This window comes from Struthio camelus, chromosome 4 (genome assembly GCF_040807025.1).
Source record: "Struthio camelus isolate bStrCam1 chromosome 4, bStrCam1.hap1, whole genome shotgun sequence".
Lineage (NCBI taxonomy): Eukaryota > Metazoa > Chordata > Aves > Struthioniformes > Struthionidae > Struthio > Struthio camelus.
Genome location: NC_090945.1, coordinates 15,219,424 through 15,237,319, shown reverse-complemented (window position 1 = coordinate 15,237,319; position 17,896 = coordinate 15,219,424). Strand labels below are relative to the sequence as shown.

Below are 17,896 nucleotides of genomic sequence, written 5' to 3'. Positions count from 1 at the left end.
ACTGATATTCTTATTAATGCTTACTTTTTGTTATTTGAAACAGCATTTTGCACTGATAATGTAACTTTGACCATTTGCAGACGTTCAGAAGGTAACAAATACATTCACTAGCTTTAATAGGCATTTTTTTTCCCCAAAGAGTAGATATGAATGGAAAAAAGCTATCCAAGGTAAGGGACTCAATTCACTACTCTAAGAAAAAATGGGTTCCAGGCTTGCAAACTTTTCATTCTAAAAGAGAAGAGAAAAGACGGTGGGAAGAGGAAAGGAGTGAATTAGTTAGGGCTATATTTGTCTTCTTCACAACACATAAGGAATGTCTTACTCTGAAAGGGTTCTTATGTGAATACCGGATATACTGAATATTTGTGAATATAGAAATAATTTGGACAGTGGCAGCATGGAGCTGCAGCTCAGCCCTGCCTCTTTTCCCCTGCCTGCTCCCACGGGCCAGCGCAATTCGGATCCCCGCAGGAATTCCACAGGAGCAGGGTCCTGCACCCACAGAGTTACACCCTTTCCCCTGGCCTATGCTGGGGGAGTTACTTGGATTACTTTCTCTGGGGGGTTCTCGTTTTGCTTTGAAGCACAACGTTTAGGAAACATAGACTTTCTTGGACTTTGCAAACAGAGATAAAGGGCAATGATACAAGGCTTTGGCCTGCCGGATGAAATTACAGTCTTCACAAACAAGCAAGCAACTAGTGAGAACCCAATGACATAATACACATATCTTACAGTTTCCTTCAGTTGATCAAAGGCAGTTCATACAAGAACTTTTAGAAAGAGCAGAATCAAGATACACCTCCACCTCATGCACTCTCAAAACCTAATTTTAAATTTCTCTTCCACTGATTTTTTTTAATAGACAAAAGCTCTTTAGAAAGGATCATACAGAAAGGTAATATAAATATCAGTGCACGTTCCAAAGCAGTATGTGAGCTGTGATCAGGTCAACATGGAAGCACTCAAACAAGCATCAACATTTATCAAGTACACTGCTCATTTCTCCCTTTGATACCCAAACGTTCTTTCTCCTGAAAGTCCATGTAAACTTTGAAGTCTCATACAGATCTTGAAAGAAACACGGAGTCTAACCAGCTGCTAACTATGATTCTCCAGCTAGTCATTTCCATGTATATTACTCGGGAAGCATAAAAGCGAATAACTTGAGCAACGTAAAAAGCCAACAATGAAACTCTCTGAAAATTTATACTAGATAAAAGAACCTATATTGTCAACACTCGTACTATGTAGTCCAGAAAATGATAAAAACACAGTTCAACAGAACAGCTGGAGTCCACTGAAACAGAGCAAAGCCAATGTTTGATATACAATTTGCTCTGGATACGCGTGAGTTTTATGAGACACACTTTTACGTTCACAATAACCCTCTTGTAACAGCTAGTCCATTACACGACCCACTATTTTTGAAGCCTCAAAGCCACAGGCAAGAGAATCAGATAAAAAGGGCATTATCAACAGAAAGGCAAGTCACAAAGACAACATATCTGAAATTACGCAACAGCCTCTCTGAAACTACACCACCAGCTGTGTTCTGCACGTATGGGATGTGCTTTGCACGCAGCTGTAACTAAAGCTTGCACCCGTGTGCAAAGACTTTCCCAAAGAATTCACAGCCTCACTAAGCGTACTGCTGTATGCAGTAACCCCACGCAGCCTACGCGTTCCTACCGCCACACAAACCAAGTCACTGTCCCCATCCACGCACATCCCGAGCAGCAGAAGACTCCTCTGCAAAATACTGCTCGCTCTCCAGCAGCAGTCAGTACCGTGTACCGAGCACTCGACACTAAATCAAATGCAATTTCTTCCTCTGTGAAATGGAGCAAATCCTGTAATCTGCGTCAAGCTCAAAGTCATGTATTTAGCAGGTGTTAAACTCTATGCACACAAGAAGGGACCACCGGGCTTTGCTCCTCAGAAAATAAACATGTTGTCCAGGGAAGAAGCATGGAGAGAAACACAGCAGCAGCAATCTCTCTCAGGAGCACACTGGAAGATGCAAAATGGAAATAAAGAGGGGGTGGGTACATAAACACAGCACGGTACAAAATGGCTTGAACAGATTACTACCTTCAAGGTAAATGTTTGATGAACACAGTAAAAGAGCGATATATCAAAATGAAAAGATTTGCGAATGGAATAGCTCTTCTTTAAATACCTAACTTATTTCCTCGCTCTTCAGACTGTTTTTAAACACTCATCCTGAGCCATCTCCTAAAGGGGAAAGGAGAAGTCAGTCAATATTGTACTTAAAGTAATGCGTGAAAATTATAAGAAATGTGGTCCAAAGTAAACGCTGTTATTTTCACAGCTAACAAACTGCAAAACTGCAGTATAATCAGTGAATACAAAAATTATTTTACCACTGACAAGTGGAAATTGTGTTTTTACTAACCTTGAAATTTGAAACACCCGCCCCGATTTCTGGGGGGAAGTTCTTGTACATCTTGTTCCATCACTCAAGTATTAATCCACCAACCAGTAGGCTTTTGCAGCCAAGGAAAGAAAAGTCAGCAGAATTCACACAGCCAAACTGAATTTTGCGGAGAGAAGGTAAACATCCTCCTAGACGAACTGTATCCGTACACGGCTTGCATTCTTAATACTGGAACACAGTCAACAAGTTTGACAACCACTGAGCAGCACCAGCTTAGCTCCCAATACCAAAGCAGCACAGGAAACGTGGATCACTCAGACAATAAGAACAGTAATACTGCTTAAGGGCTGAAGAAGTGAATTTATAAGGGGAGAATAAAGTTGACTGCATACTAGTTTAAATGAAAGATAGCGTGAACATGCGAAAGCAACTTCAAGCAATGTCAGTCAAAAGGTGCAAGCCAAGGAAAAAGAATTCGTGAACACGCAACGCTGGTACATGCGACCAGGGAAAAAAAATGGGTCTGACGAAGACAATTCATGTTCTTTTTAAGAGCTGGGCTCATTTCTGCAATTGCTCCTTTGATTCTCATGGAGAGCAGAGAAAGGCCAGAGGAGGGAGAACTTCCTGCTGTCACCAGGCCCAGGTGACGACTCGTGGAGTTGGGGGGTTCTGGTGACTCTACCTTACCTCCAAAGTGCAAGACATAGCATGGAAGAGCAGAAAAGGGGAGCTACTTTTCCAAAGACAGAAACGGGTAGTTAGGGAATAATAAAATGAAGGCTCCCTTCTACCTGCGGGAAAAGCGTTAGAAGGCATGAGAATGCACCCCCAACATTTCAGGGTCATAAACAGGAAGGGCCTCTAGAATTATCCAGACACAAGTTTGGGTGTGTTTTGAAATGGAAAACTACAGAGTACTTAACGCATAGCTGCCATCATTTGGTTTCTATGTAACAATACATATCTGGACATCATAACAAAATTTTTAACTTCTAACATCGCTGCTGCTATTTATTGTGATTCATTCCTGAGGCTGACAGTAAAAGAACTATAACCAGGAAAACCTGATTAAGGAAAAATAAGTATGGCAAACGACACTGCGTTCTCTTAAGGTCTGTAAAAAATGACCAGAAAAGTGAGATCGTGCAATTTCTGTAAGTTCAGCCTCTTTGGTCAAGTTTAACAGGACACTAGAAAATACACCATAGACAAATACTTGCCAGAAGCACAGAGACGGATTTGATTATACCTATGAACGTGAGATTATACCTCTCCCCCATCAGCAGTTTGGAAGATTCCTAAGCGAAGGATGCTCATTTCACTCCTGAGCGATTTACAGTGGCTTATTCATCATCATTTGAGTTTCTCAGCATATTTTCTGCATATTAATGTATTTTTGAAGTCTGTTAAGAAGCAATGACCTTCCAGTCTGTGATGTCATTTGCCTCTTTTGGCAGGGTCATTCTGAACTGAAAAAAAGTCAGCTGTTGCTTCCATTTCAGACCTTTCACATCCTCTCTTGCCATTCCTTCCTCCTAACTCACTGGCATAGTGTTTATAATTCCATTACATTAAGAGCCCACTTCTTCTGCAGAGTGCAAAGGCAACCTTGAAATTGCAGGGTCAGATTTATGAAGTAAACCTTAAATCTTAATAAACAAATATAGCCAAAGATCAATCGCACTGCCAGGTTCTGTTACATTTTCAAACTGAGACAAAAAAAAAAATCTCAGTTTGTCAGTCTCTTCCAGGGCTCGTCACCTTGAAGTATGTCCCTGCCTGACTACAAGATGGCAGTGGTGCAACCTTCACACCCCATAAGCTTAGCTTTAAGGATTCCAGAAGTCATAATTAATTTCTGACACAGCTAAGAGACAGATGCATCTGACAGCTAAAATATGATGATTGGTGAAACCAAACCATACAGCCTACATCAACCAAATCGGACAGAAGAGTAGATCCCAAACGCAGAAGCATCATGAAACTCAGTCAGCATAGAGGAGAGAAAACCAAATTTGTTCCCTGGTGAAGGAAAGACTGCACGGCGCATCCCACAGCCACGTATTCTGTTAGTCCTCATCAACCTGCGATGAGGCTTTTTGAAGCAGTTTGGTGCAACACTGGAAACGGCAGAATTTTGGCCAGACAGGTTGATCCGAGTAATTCGGGTAAGCCTTTCTCAAGGGTATCACTAACATAAAATTGGCTGCAAAGTATCAGTTTTGTTTATCCATTACTATTCCTTTTACTTGTACAATTTTATTACACAATTATGGCAATTTTGAGTGAAGTTTTACATTAAATCTCCTGCATATATACCTTTTCCAAGAGACACTTCATGTACCAGCAGTCTCACGAGGGCATCTTCCAAGATTTTATTTTCATGAACACTGGACCTACTAGAAACATACTTCAGTTACCTTAGGGATGGTGGTAATAGAAATCTAAACCTATTTTCTATTTCTCAAACCGACATGGTAAGTATTATGTTGGAATTAGTGAAAGGAAGTAAAGACAGAGATGCTACATTTGAATTACATGTGCACCGTGATTCCCTAGACTTTTCCGTAAGACTAGTTGAACTGCACACACGAGTTGCCAGTCTGCAACGTCCACTTGGTGTGTTTTCTAATTTACCACTCACAGCCTACAACCACAAATTCTCACTTCCGCCTGGATCCCTAAGCTTTCTGGGGAGAATCATACATAGATCAAGGAATGGAGAAGACAGAACAGGAGGCACAAAGGGATCCCATTTCAAAGGACCAGCTGTCAGTTGGTACTATCTGTTGAGCATTGATCAAGTGTATTGAGGCTTTATTTGAAAAAGCTGAGGAAAAAAAGATAGATGCGGCCAACGGGTAACAATCATATCAGTCTTGTTAGTCAGTCAGTTGGTCAGCTGCCTCTGCAGATGTTAACGAACACCTACAGAAAGCACACAAGGGTTTCAAGAGGTCCTATTTTGAGAGTAATCCTTCCTCAAAGAAATGCTAAGATCAGAAGTTAAATGAACAAATAAAAGACATTTTAAAATTTTTCAGACATGAAGAAAAAGTCAGAGGTTGAAAAGTCTTAGAAAAGTAGTACTCAAGACAGACAGGAATTTACTGAGAAACATACTAACTGGAAACTCTGAAAGCACAGAGCTGAACACTATTTGTGTTCTCACTAGCATGAGGCTCTATTCCCTGGACAATTGCAGTATTAGATGGACCCCTAAGGAAAACAAACAAGGCAACTTTAAAGGTAAGGCAGAGAATAACCCCCAAGGACATATATTAGCATTACTAATGGCATGATACTGCCCAAAGAATGAAGGGGGTTCAGATGGGCAGAGTTCGTAGGCTTCATCAGCAAAATGTATTACTCACAGAATCCACATTTACTGGAAAAACGTGTCAAAAAGAGCTCAGAGATGCAACTGAGGATCTAGTCCAAGTGCACCTCAAATACCTGATGAAAAAGAAAAGTTCTCTATTTAACATGGGATTCCCTCTCTTTCATACTACCCAAAGACTGCTACCGATAAATCAAGCTTTGCAATACATCTTATGAAGAAGCCGAATTCCTGTATTGCATATTATGTAAATTGTGTGTTGTGAATTATTATGTTGTTTTTTGCATACACTTATTTGCTTCCAACCACAGGCACAACTGAATGACATTATTAGTTCTGCCATGCCAAAAGAGACGGAAGAGATTCCAGCCAATTCCTACGGTGCAAAGACTATGTTTTCTAGCATGAACTGCGTGAAACTATCAAACGGGAGTTTGGAGGCATTCCCTACAAGGAGGGCTTGTTAAGTCAGGACCAGCAAAGACAACTGATACCAACGGATATTTCACCACTGAGGTTAAGCATGCAATCTGGTCATGCCATTACACTGCACTGATGACCAGACCATGGTGCGTACGTGGGCATCTGTGTACTCTGGTCAGGTCCTTCCTCTGCAGAACACCACATTCAGGAGTTTGGAGAATAAAGCAGAACACTCCCATCACCCTGTAAAGATGGATGAACACAGCACATATGCCAAAAGCTTTCCTGGAACTTGTGAAATCCAAACCAGTAAACATCTAAGTATTGGCTAAAGACTCACATGCATAGAACTGAGCTAATCACAAAACTACAAAAATGGAGAGACAAGAGTGTACAAGATCATTTCAATACGAACGTGGGGAAGAAAATTATTTTGTTTGACGTACAGAATTAGTATCTTATAAGCACCTTACATATGTCATGCTTTCACTGAGGAACAGTATTGTATTATTTGTATGTGGTACGTTTAAGCAAGAATTACAGTTACATTTATCAATTGTGTCGAGAACCTTACTTGATTAATGAATGTGTAAAGCTTAGCTGTTACAAGCAAATAGATTTATCATCTGATTGGAGAGTATTATCGCTAAAGGAGATGATTACTGCTGCTAAGCTACCACTCCACAAAAGTTTTCACACCGCACAAAGGAACACCCTCTAAACAATAACAGCAGCTGAAGTTTTCAACACTGCTCTACGAACAACAAGCACAGCAGCTGGCTGCCTCTTGGCTCTGGGAGGAACGTTCTCGGGAGACGGAGCCACAGCGGACAGAAGCAGTGAGTGGCTGAGAGAGAACTGAAGCACTGCAGGAAGGAGTGAGAACACTGGACACAAAGAGTAAAAAACACTCCATCAATTCATTATTTTATTCATTAAATAAACAGCCCACTTATTTTGCACTTGCCAGCGAATTAGAGAGTTATCATCTGCAACATATTTTACAAAATACTCTATTAAGTGAAATAGTTTTTACAAAATGAGCTTAATCATCAAAACTTCTATTAATCATTATTTTTCCTTGTTTCTTTCAACTTAAATACTGTAATTTCACTCTTGGAGTCTTAATGTTACAAACACTTCAGTGAAATATTTAACCCAGATATATCAACAGATTCAATTTCACCTTAAAAAATATTTTTCCCTGCAAGTGTCTTACATGGAGAAACATCACATAAAGGAACGATTGTATTTAACTGCGGACACCTCTATTTCAAAACTGTGTGCAACAGCCTGCGCTATAGTATAAAAGTGCTCTTATCAAAACAACAAAAACACCCTTACACCCTCTAATTTATACACATTTCTAACAATAAAAAATCTGTGGCTTTATCCTGTGAACTGTGATGCATTTCCTGGCATTACAAAAGTCAGACAACTAGAGAAGGAACAGTCTTTTAAAAGACATTGATACCAGTTTTTAAGCTCCGAAATCAGTTGTTTATCATGTTCCAAATGTAAATCTTGGCTTGCGTAGATTAACAAGATATAAAAGATTCTCAAGAGCATAAACTGATCCTGTTGTGCAGATAAAAAACATTTGCTGTTAATATTAGCAGCTCTTTTGTCTGAGAGCTATACCTAACCTCTTTTCCTCTTTAAAAAAAAAAAAAGAGAGGAAAAGGAAACCCCTCTACTGATTCTCCTCCTTGTCCAGCCATACATTCTATCAGACTAAATTTCTGTCCATATCTGAGGACAATAAAGAGGAGGACAGGCATAAATATCCTAAGTTCACAGGCACATACTCTGTTCCTTTGAAATAAGCTCACAGAACTTAAGGGTATGTACAGACAGGTTTACTACATCAGTGCGCTCAAAAATTCTACACCATACTTGTCTTTCTGTGCAATAGGCCATCCGCTGGAAAACATAGCATCCACAGTGCCAAGACCTATGTGTGGGCTGAAATGCTGTTGAAAAAAAACGCAACAAATCCCCGAGATTAATGACTTCACACGTGCTACGGCCCAGAACTGCGTTCTTCCCCCTGCCAAACGCACAGTCCTACCACCACCGCCGCCATCATATGGTTTCCTTCCTCCTTCAGTGAGGATTAGTGTGCAGATCTGCCTCTGCAATATGGTTAGCAATGCCTCACGGTGTGATGAAAATCACCCTAATTATCTTCTCCCTGATAACGGGCATTTTCAAGAACTCAGCCCCTGGTCCTATACCTCACCTTATATTTCATTTTGCCACAGATATTTTAGGACTTAGAAAAAATACTGAATGGATGCTGAGCTTCAGAACAGATTATTCTGTGCAAAGAAGTTTCTCACAACTCCTGACATTTGGCTATTATTCATTTTTCCACCCTCTATTTGATGACACAGCTTATAGAGCGCGAGCAGTTTAAAGAAGTAGTTTAAAGCTCCTAGCAACTGCTCTGTGATAATTTCCAGTCTCCACAAAAAGAGAAGCCACTAATAATACTGCTTAGTCCTCCTACATTCTTGCATCTAGAGAGAACATGTAACCGGATCCACATCTGTTCGAAAACGATCTGTAATTCAGCATACCTTGTCTGCAAAAAGACAGACACCCCCCCCACCTGGGATAGTTCAACAGCCTCACAAATCTGAACTAAGTCTTCAATAAGCAAAATAAGAAAGTTCTATTTTATTTTTCAAGGTGCTGAACGCTAAAACTGCTCAAAGGAGTTAACAAGCACCACAGATGCATGCGCATGCCTTAAAATCAAGCAAGCAAACCACCAAATCAGGGTCGGTCAGTGGTCACCCGCAAAGGACTATGTGGGCTTGCAACAACTCCCTAGGACAGCAAGGTCATTTATGGGACAGATATTTTCTCCTGGACTTACATGTCAACTTCAGGATGATTTTACTATTTCAATCTATACTGGTTTAAGAAATGAAATAACCTATATGAATAAAAAAAAAATCTTTCAGGGTATTCATTACATTCTGTCTACGTTACAGCTATGTCATACATACTTTAAAGCACAAACTAAATGAAGGGTCAACTGCAGAGCCTGGAATGAAAACAGGATTGTAATCCTGTCAAATGCTCACCGCGATCTATAACCATTAATAGAACACGCATACTGCTGCTGCCTCACGTAATCTGTCCCTTCTGTCCTCAGTCAACATGAAAAGAGGCGGCCGTTACGGTCCCGACTTTCCTCAGCAAACTTGTGTGTGCTCTCTCTGCAGATGTAGGCTGACGGCACCTTCCTTAGCCCGTGCCCCTCAAACGAAGACAGGCATGGGCATACCCTCAGATAACTTGCTGGACTTGTTGCAGGGTACTGCATGCTGCAGCTCTGGCCCAGCAGGGACTGGAGCACCTAGCACCAATGCATCTACTCACAGCACAGTCAGTGTTGGATGTTACACCATTACTATCATTTAGTCTATTCACAACTGACACGTGGTAATTTCGTGGGACCTTGGTTTGCATAGCTGCCTTCGGATCCTCTCTACCCTACCTCATGAGGGCGTTCTTCCACCAATTAAAAAAAAAAAAAGTTATTTTTAGGACACCAGAGCTGCAAGAAAAAAGCTTTCAAAAACTCTCTATCTCTAGCCTTTGACGTCTTTCCTCAAGTACCATTTGAGGGTATTGCTTTCTCTGGAGTTCTGCCCTGATCAACTGAGCGAAGCAAGACTTCACGTGATTGCTTCAATCTGCTCCAGTGCAGAGAATGAGGCTATCTCAAATCATAATATAAAACAATGAAGATGTCTTGGGAGTGATGCAGATCAGGCACATTTGCACCACCCCTTAAGAGTGCTGAGGACCCTATCTTCCAGAAAAAAAATAAGAGCTAAGCACAGCAGCTCCTTAAGTGCTCCAACAATTTCCAAAGTAATTGCTCATCTAGGCCCTTAATTTTACAGTAAACCACTTCTGAATGCTTAGAATCAGCCCTCAAATCATGAATTTCCTTAATAGTCCTGCTTTTGGTCAATCAGACTATTTACAGTTTATTCTTTTGCTATGAGCAAAGTCCAGCATTTCAGTATGACTAGCATGAAAAACATTTTAAGATATTTCAATGCATGTTAAGTTGACGTGTGTGTATGCAGATGCCACAAAACCTTCAAAAAAGGATTAGCATCAGTGATTAAACCCATAAGAAAACACATGTAGTTTTAGTTGTTATTAAATTTACAATAAGAGAAATGAAATGCCAAGAATGGTTTATAGAAATAGCTGAAATGGTCCTATGGAAAGAAATGACATCGGGATTAATAATTTCAAATACATGTGTAGCATCTGAGAGCAGAGGGCAGTATAAAAATAGATCAAACCCTTTTGACAGGCTCTCATTTCTTCACACCATTCCAGGTCACACTGCCTCAACTGGCAAGGTGAATTAGAAAATTTCAGTTCTGCACAAGGCACGAAATCTATGCTTTGCAGAGAGCTAGGAAAACATTTATGCACAAATTAATCTTCGAGTTAAGTAAATCTGATGCTATTAAAAACACACACAAAGTCAAACAACTCAAGAGTCAAGGCTCCAAAAATGAGTCAACCTGACAACCAAGAGGACTAGAAACTATTCTTTGTGTTGGTTTGTTTTTGCTTTTCTAATGAAAGCCCTAGTCTTCAAATAGCCATTAACTTTCACGAAAGCTTAAAAAAAGGCTAACCGTAAGAAGATTGCACAAATTGAAAACACATCTTGTGTGTCACACACATCATATGTTAGTTCATCAGGAGAGCAAATTTCACTCAATAAATGAAACAGTCCTGAAAAACACTAGTTCAGTTACAAAAAAAGCTTGATCAGTACCCGTCAGTAGTTTTCTGAGCAAAAAAAAGTTATGAAGTTTGTTATCTTTATTTTCTTTTCATTTTAACTGGAACAAACCTGGATGTCTGCGGGTCCTCACTCAGCGGTTTTCCTACAATATGGAACCGCCAAACAACGCCGTGTATTCCCCACTGTAAGTGATTGTTTTGTCTTTTGTGGGCCTCTTGCTTGCTTGCGGGGGAGGCACAAGGGAAAAAAGACAAGCTTAAACTGTTGGGAATATGGGGTTATCAGAGAAAATTAATTAGCTTCAAGTTAAGATGTAATCATCCTCCTCTACAAATACACAAGTGTGGATCTGCCTGCTGCTGCAGTAGCTGTCTGATAAAAGTCTTATTCCCTCTGTAAAGTTCAAAAATATGTTATGTCATTACTGCTTAGGCACTGCTAACAAGCATAACTTATGTGCCGCATGTAAATAGAGTTAGCCCCGAGACAAACCCCCAGAGTTTACCATCCATTTCAAATTAATGCCAAAATTCTAGAGAAAAATGGTTTTGCCATTTAGCTGTAGTAATGTAATTACATCTGTGCCAAAGTAAACTTGGAAAAGGGGATTCATACCTGTGGCAGAAAGATTTCCTGTCATAAGGGGCACACTTTATGTAACAGTGATAGGTGTCCTTTGAAAACCAGAGTTAGGCAGACTGTAGTTTGAACGCACAGAAATCCCTGGCAGTCATAAGCGAATGCACTTCTTGCCATCTCTCAAACAGAAATCATACTAATATATTAAACCCTAAGTACAATACAGATTCAAATTTTCAAGTTCATAATCGTTTCAAGGTACTAAACTTAGTGGCACTGATTGCTTGACTGCACACCCTCGTGAATAAAGGAAAAGACAACATATATTAATATTTTTCAAGATAAAGGCATAAAACAGTTTTCTGAATAATTGAACTCCCATTCTGCTCATCAACAATACTAGCGTGGACTCGACCTTGTTCTTGACCAGGGTCTCCAAACACTTCCTACGAGACACTTAGGACCGCGTTGCACTTTACAGAATCCAAGATACAGAGCAGATGGGAACCCATCCTGTGTTATCTCCTGGAAGCAATAGGACTCCGCTCAGCTTGAAGGGTTTCTCTGCTTCGATTCCCTAGTAGGGCAAGACTCTACAAGGCCCACCTATGAATAAAAAGTCTATGATGCTTGTATGCACTTAATTGTATTTCTGCAGGCTACAAAAATCTTGCTATATTCATTTTAACAAACCCTACCAGAGAGTTATGCCTTAAGAGAAATTCCCTGTTTGAAAAAAAAAAACAAAAAAAAAAAACCACGCTGTTCATCCAACTTCAGTAGCAAATGCAAATAGCTAATTAACCTTATCTCCATTACTCTGTCCTGACTTTGCAATACATCTGGCACAGAAGCAAGAATTTGTTTGCCTTATCCAAATCTTCTCACATATATAGAGTCTACAATGAACAGACTTTAAACAAAATCTGACTAGCAAAGATCTAGCCTTCAAATATATCAATATACCTATACCCTGTGTTCTAGATATATATCTGCTGTTTATGTCGTTTCATCATCACTTCTGATAGGGAAAAGAGATATCGGCAAATACATGAAGAAAATTACGTTCAACTACCTGATTACAAATAAGATGATTTGTGTATGGAAGTTACAAAAAAATAGCCTAACACTGTTCACCAAATACACACTACAGCTCCAAGGGGAATGATCAGTTTCTTAGCCCACCCTGTGTTTGTTTCCCCCCTCCACCCCCCCCGCAAATAAACAGTATCTGCTTCAATATTTCCCTTTATGTCAGTTTCTGTGCTTAAATACAATATATTTCCTCATTACAGGCTTTAGGATTCCAATTTAATAAATCTAAGACAAATCCTTGGCCAATATTCTAAGAATAAAGTAAAGTAAATTGGACAAAAGGTCAGAGATTATACTGAAACTGAAGCATTTATCCAAACAGCTATTTCTTGTAAGGAAGATCATCACAAAGCCAAGGACTCATTTGATCCTTAATTGACCAGGGCACTTTTAATTAGAAAGGGGGAGAAATCAGCCTAGAGCTAATTAAGGTCTTGCTTCTACAAACCTGCAAAAGCGCATAACGTTATTCACATAGGTATTCCTCAGTGAAGTTGTGCATTAGCAAATACATTTGTAGCTCCACGGAATAAGTCCTGGATAACTTAACCTTTTAAAAACTCTTAAGTGGCTGCTTTATAAATACGAATTTTTGTATATACAGTCCATTTTGTACTTTAGGCTTTACATATGAAATCTTTCTTAACACCAACCAATGTTTGCTTTTGTCTCAGAAAGGCAGCAATAAAGTTACATTTGTGTTACAAAAATGCTGTAGTTCTAAAGAACGTACCTTTTAGTTACGTGCCTTTACTCATATTGGTCTGTGAAAATATAGTCTTTGGCTTAGTGATGTCAAAACGTAGAGGTGTCCAGCAACATATTCTTGACTTAAACACTGAATTAATTTTAAATGTGCACCAGAAAAATCAATTTGAGGGGAAAAAAGTTCCAAAGCCCTGCATACATACAAGTCCCTGCATACTATGGTTCATTTAGTGCTTGGAAAACATCCTTTTGGAACATTTAAATAGAGAACCTATGTTCACCGACATTCTCCCTGCACAAATATCCTAACTTCAGTCTTTTTTCTTTCTTACATTCAGTGGTTTGCGCCCCTGTTTCCTCAGGCTTTGCAAACTCTGAGGGCCAATACCTGCGGTCTTATAAGCCACCACAGATGACTCTGTATACCAATTACACAGTGCTCCAAATTGTAACTAAGCCTCTCGTGAAAATGCTCTCCCAGCTGGCCATTTCACCAATAGATGAGGACTTGCTTTATATGCAGACTCAAACAGAAGAGAACGCTTTCAGCCTAGTTTCACAAGGAAACGCTTAAACTTCCTTATCTGCGGATAAACAAGTCTGCCAGATCCTCTCTACTAAGTTTTGAACCCGTTGACCAAGTATAACCAAATTTGACAAAGCTTTAGAGGCCTAAAAGACACTCACTCTGACAAGTGGCAGAAAAGTAGGCAGCCGGACAGAAAACACAGACCCCATTAATGACCCTGTAAAGGAAAAGGCCAGAACAGTAACTTACCACTACTCTACCAGGGAATCCAGCCTTGACACATAACTCATAGGAAAGCAGGTTTGCTTGGTTTTGCTTCTTACCTAAGATAACTGCAACATATCTGATGTATGACAGCAATTAAACCCTATCGTCTGTACAGCAAAGACACACAGATGCACACACCTGTTTGTGCGCGCGCACACACACACCATGGCATGAACTGATCATGAAGAGTAACTGATCACACAGGAATTCCTTCACAGTTTGATGAGGTGCTGACATTTTAAACAGAAAAAGTAAACTCAGTAATGTAATGCACAAAAACATGGTATAATGTAATCAAGCACTACTCAATAATTATTATAAAGTACACTAGTCACCTTAAAATTGTTTACTTATTACAGAAAAAAAAGAGTCCAGCCCTTAGACAAGTTCTAGTAGATACATCTTTCTTCCTTTCATACAGTCAAAATAACAAGTTTCTTGATTTATTGACAAAAAGCATGGTATAATTTATAGGTCTCAGCAGAATATTGCTATCTGGTGACTTTTTGAAGACGTTATCATATAACTTCTGTTACATTTCTCCTCCCTGAGCCACATTTAAAGCAGAAAGAGTAAAGTGCTTATCAGAAGCAAGCCTAGTCTGAAACATAAACTAGAGCAGAAACCAGTTTGGCACACGCAAACTTTAGATCTAACTGCACCGTTTTCTCAGCAGCTTGCTCAGAATTTTGCCTATCAATCAGACACAACATCTCTGTTTGAGACTACAGGAACTACTCTCTCAAAAAGGAACTACTGTATAAAAAGTTACATGAATTTTACAGTTTATTCTACAAAGAACCACTGTAGATCTAATTCATTCATTTCTGTTAAAAACTTTCAACAGTTACAATCTAACGATCTGGACCACCTCAGCTTGACAGTCAAACACGGGCGCATCTATAAATCCTAACCAACTTCATTTGAGTAACAACCAAGATAAATATGTTGATTTATGTGTTTTATCCCTCATCCCTGCAACTGCCCAACAGTCAGTAGAAAATACCTGTCAAAAGTTTGAGATGCTTCTCTGATTCACCCCATAATTTATATCTAAAGGCTATAAACTACTCTGTAATGGCTGCTGTTAGCAGTAGTATTTTGGCAGCATGCAAGCACACGTGCATGCGTGCGCACACACACACACACACACACACACAGACAGAGTGCACTGTCAGGTATTCTGTACATAAGACAAAATAAAGCAGTCCCTTCCCCAAAGGATTTACAATCTAGGTAACAGCTTTGTAGTCAATAGCAAGCTATCAATAGTTAAGAAACAGAACACGTCATAAACATTCATTAAAAAAAAAAAATAAAGTTAATCTTATTCCTCAAGAGTAGTAACACCTCATTTCCCACCTGAGCATCGGACTTCCTCTCATTGTTCCTTTGCACCTGGCAACAGACATTATGTCTTATGTATTGAACCTCCTGTTTTCCAGGGAACAACGCAGAGAAGAATGACAGAAACAGGCAAGAAAGACAAGACTCTAGGAACAGCCTTTGTGAATCTGTCAGTTTACATTATTACCAAGTGAATTTCTTTAAAAAGAGCATTTCAAGACCTGCGGGCTTGATTCTGCAAAGCAATGAGTGCTGTGGCCTCCATGTAGCAGAGAGTCCAGCATATGCATCACTTTAATTACACAAGTGCACCAATTAAAATGGACCTGCTCACATCCTTAAGTTAAGTGCGTACTTCAGCGCTTACCAGAAGCCAGAGCATTCACTACACTGACGCACGGGGCACTGACGCGTGGGAGGGACGCCCAGTTCAGGGGTACAGATACGTACAGATACATACACACACACACGTATACATAAATATAAATAACTATCCCAAAGGCCTGAGTTTTTTCCTGATTGTGTGAGTGTCAATCACGAGTAGCTCAGCTGAAGCCGAGCAGGACAGTAGGTTGTGGGGAAACAGTCAAGGCCCTTAAGTTGTATTCACTGTATGGATTCCTTACTGTCAATTAATTGCAAGATTGTTTCATAACAAGGCAAAATTGCAACACGTGAACTAAAGAATTTACAAGCTTATTATTAGTATACTATACTAAACTAACAGTAAAATGCGACTGTTGTTTGGGGGGTATTTGGTGGGGGGCAGGGGGGCTTTTAAAAAGCTGTGAATGAAATTCATTCCTGCATGTGCACCCTTAGTAAGGAAAAGAAAACAGGAATAAGTGTCTCGCTAGTCTTCTGGCAGAGGTGATTTTGCCCTCTGTAGGCAATCACACCGTGGCCACTCTGTCAAGTTAATGTACAGTGCCTCCATGAGTTATTCCCAGAGATCGTACCTAGCCCGTAGCTCTTCACATGCTAACTTTAACGCGCCTGTTGTTCCAAACGATCCGTTCTCAGAAAATAATAATGGCTGTCCCCGTCTCCTTTCTTTTAAGATAAGCTTTAAATACAGCAGGCCAGAGCTGCTCAGCCTGAAAAGGAAACGAGCGGTCAAGAGACGCGATAGACTGATAAAATCACGAGGGGCACCGAGGTGAAGAACAGGGACCGATTCTTCGCCATCCCTTTCCGTATTAAAAAAAAAAAAAAAAAAAAAAAAAGTCTCTCGAACGAAGAAGGGTCGGAACAAAACGCTGCAGTTTTTGGCAAAAAAGCGTCGGAAACTCTCCCCCCCCCCTTCCCCCCCGCCGCCGCCGCCGCCAACGGCCTCCGCGGCCGCGCGCGCGCGCTAACGGCCGCCGCGCGCCGGCTAACGGTCGCGCCACGCGCGCCCCCGGGAGCGCTGAGGGAGGAGGCTGGTGGCCAGGGCAGCCTGTCAACCCCTAACGCGTGGCCCAAAAAAGAAGAGGTCCGACTACTTACCTTACCCGCAGCCTCTCGACTCGGGCAAGCGGCACGCCGAGTCGCGTTCTCTCACGCCGCGGCACATACATATATGTGTGTATATATATATTTTATGTATATATATGAAAATAAATAAACAAACCAACTGCGCAGCGAAACACGCCTGAAGGAAGATAACTTAGCTGCGAAGTTTCGAGCGCGCGCGCGCGTGTCCCTGCCGGCGGCCAAGAGTCACGAAACGCGTCGTGTTTTGAACCGAAAAGACGCCCCGGGACACGGAGCGAGCGCACCACGCCGCGCCGCCCCGGCCCCACGGCGATGGGCCGCCGACGGCGCAGTTTCGGGGCGCTTCCCCCCCCCCTCCCCCGGCTGCGCCGCCTTCCGCGGGGGCTCCGCCGGCGGCGGCACCGAGCCTGCGGCCACCACCCGGTCCGGTCCAGTCCGGCCGGCGGGGAGCGCAGGTGCAGCCGCCCCGGCCCCCCGGCACCGTCCCCACGTCCTTACCGGCGCCGCGCCGCTCCCGCCGCCGCGCACACACCCCTCAGCGGCGCGGAACCGCTGCAGTCGGGCTCGGCGTTTTTTGGTGTGCTTTTTTCCCCCCCCCCCTCCTCCCTCCCTCCGCTTGCCCTCGCCAGCTCCCACTAGTGATCGCACGCCCGGCACAGCCAAGGCTTCGCCTCCGCCCGCCCCCCGCCGCGCTGCCCCGCGCCGCCGCCGACACCGCCTCCGCCCGCCCCGGGGGCCCCGCCGACCCCCCTCCCAGCCCCCGCCGCCATCCGGGGGGGGGGAACCCCTGACCACCCCCCTCCCACGCACTGACCGGCTTCACCAACACCTCAGGGGGTCACTCGGCACCGGCCAGACCCCGCTGCCATTTCAGGGCACCTCAGCCCCCCCCGCCGCCATTTTGGGGGCCCCCCTCACACACCAGCAGGG

At 41.9% G+C, this 17,896-nt stretch overlaps 1 protein-coding gene across 3 annotated transcripts in view; it reads right to left on the bottom strand.

Annotated features, from left to right (window-relative positions):
* Window positions 1–17,606, bottom strand: part of BMPR1B (bone morphogenetic protein receptor type 1B) — a 257,589-nt gene extending 239,983 nt beyond the window's left edge. For 2 of the 3 annotated variants that reach the window (XM_068941584.1, XM_068941586.1), the window contains exon 1: window positions 17,465–17,603. The gene's annotated coding sequence lies outside the window, so the exon portion shown is untranslated. Of the gene's footprint in view, window positions 1–17,464 lie in introns of all 3 variants that reach the window. The other variant, XM_068941585.1, reaches the window with a different exon arrangement.
* Between the last annotated feature and the right edge of the window lie 290 nt (window positions 17,607–17,896).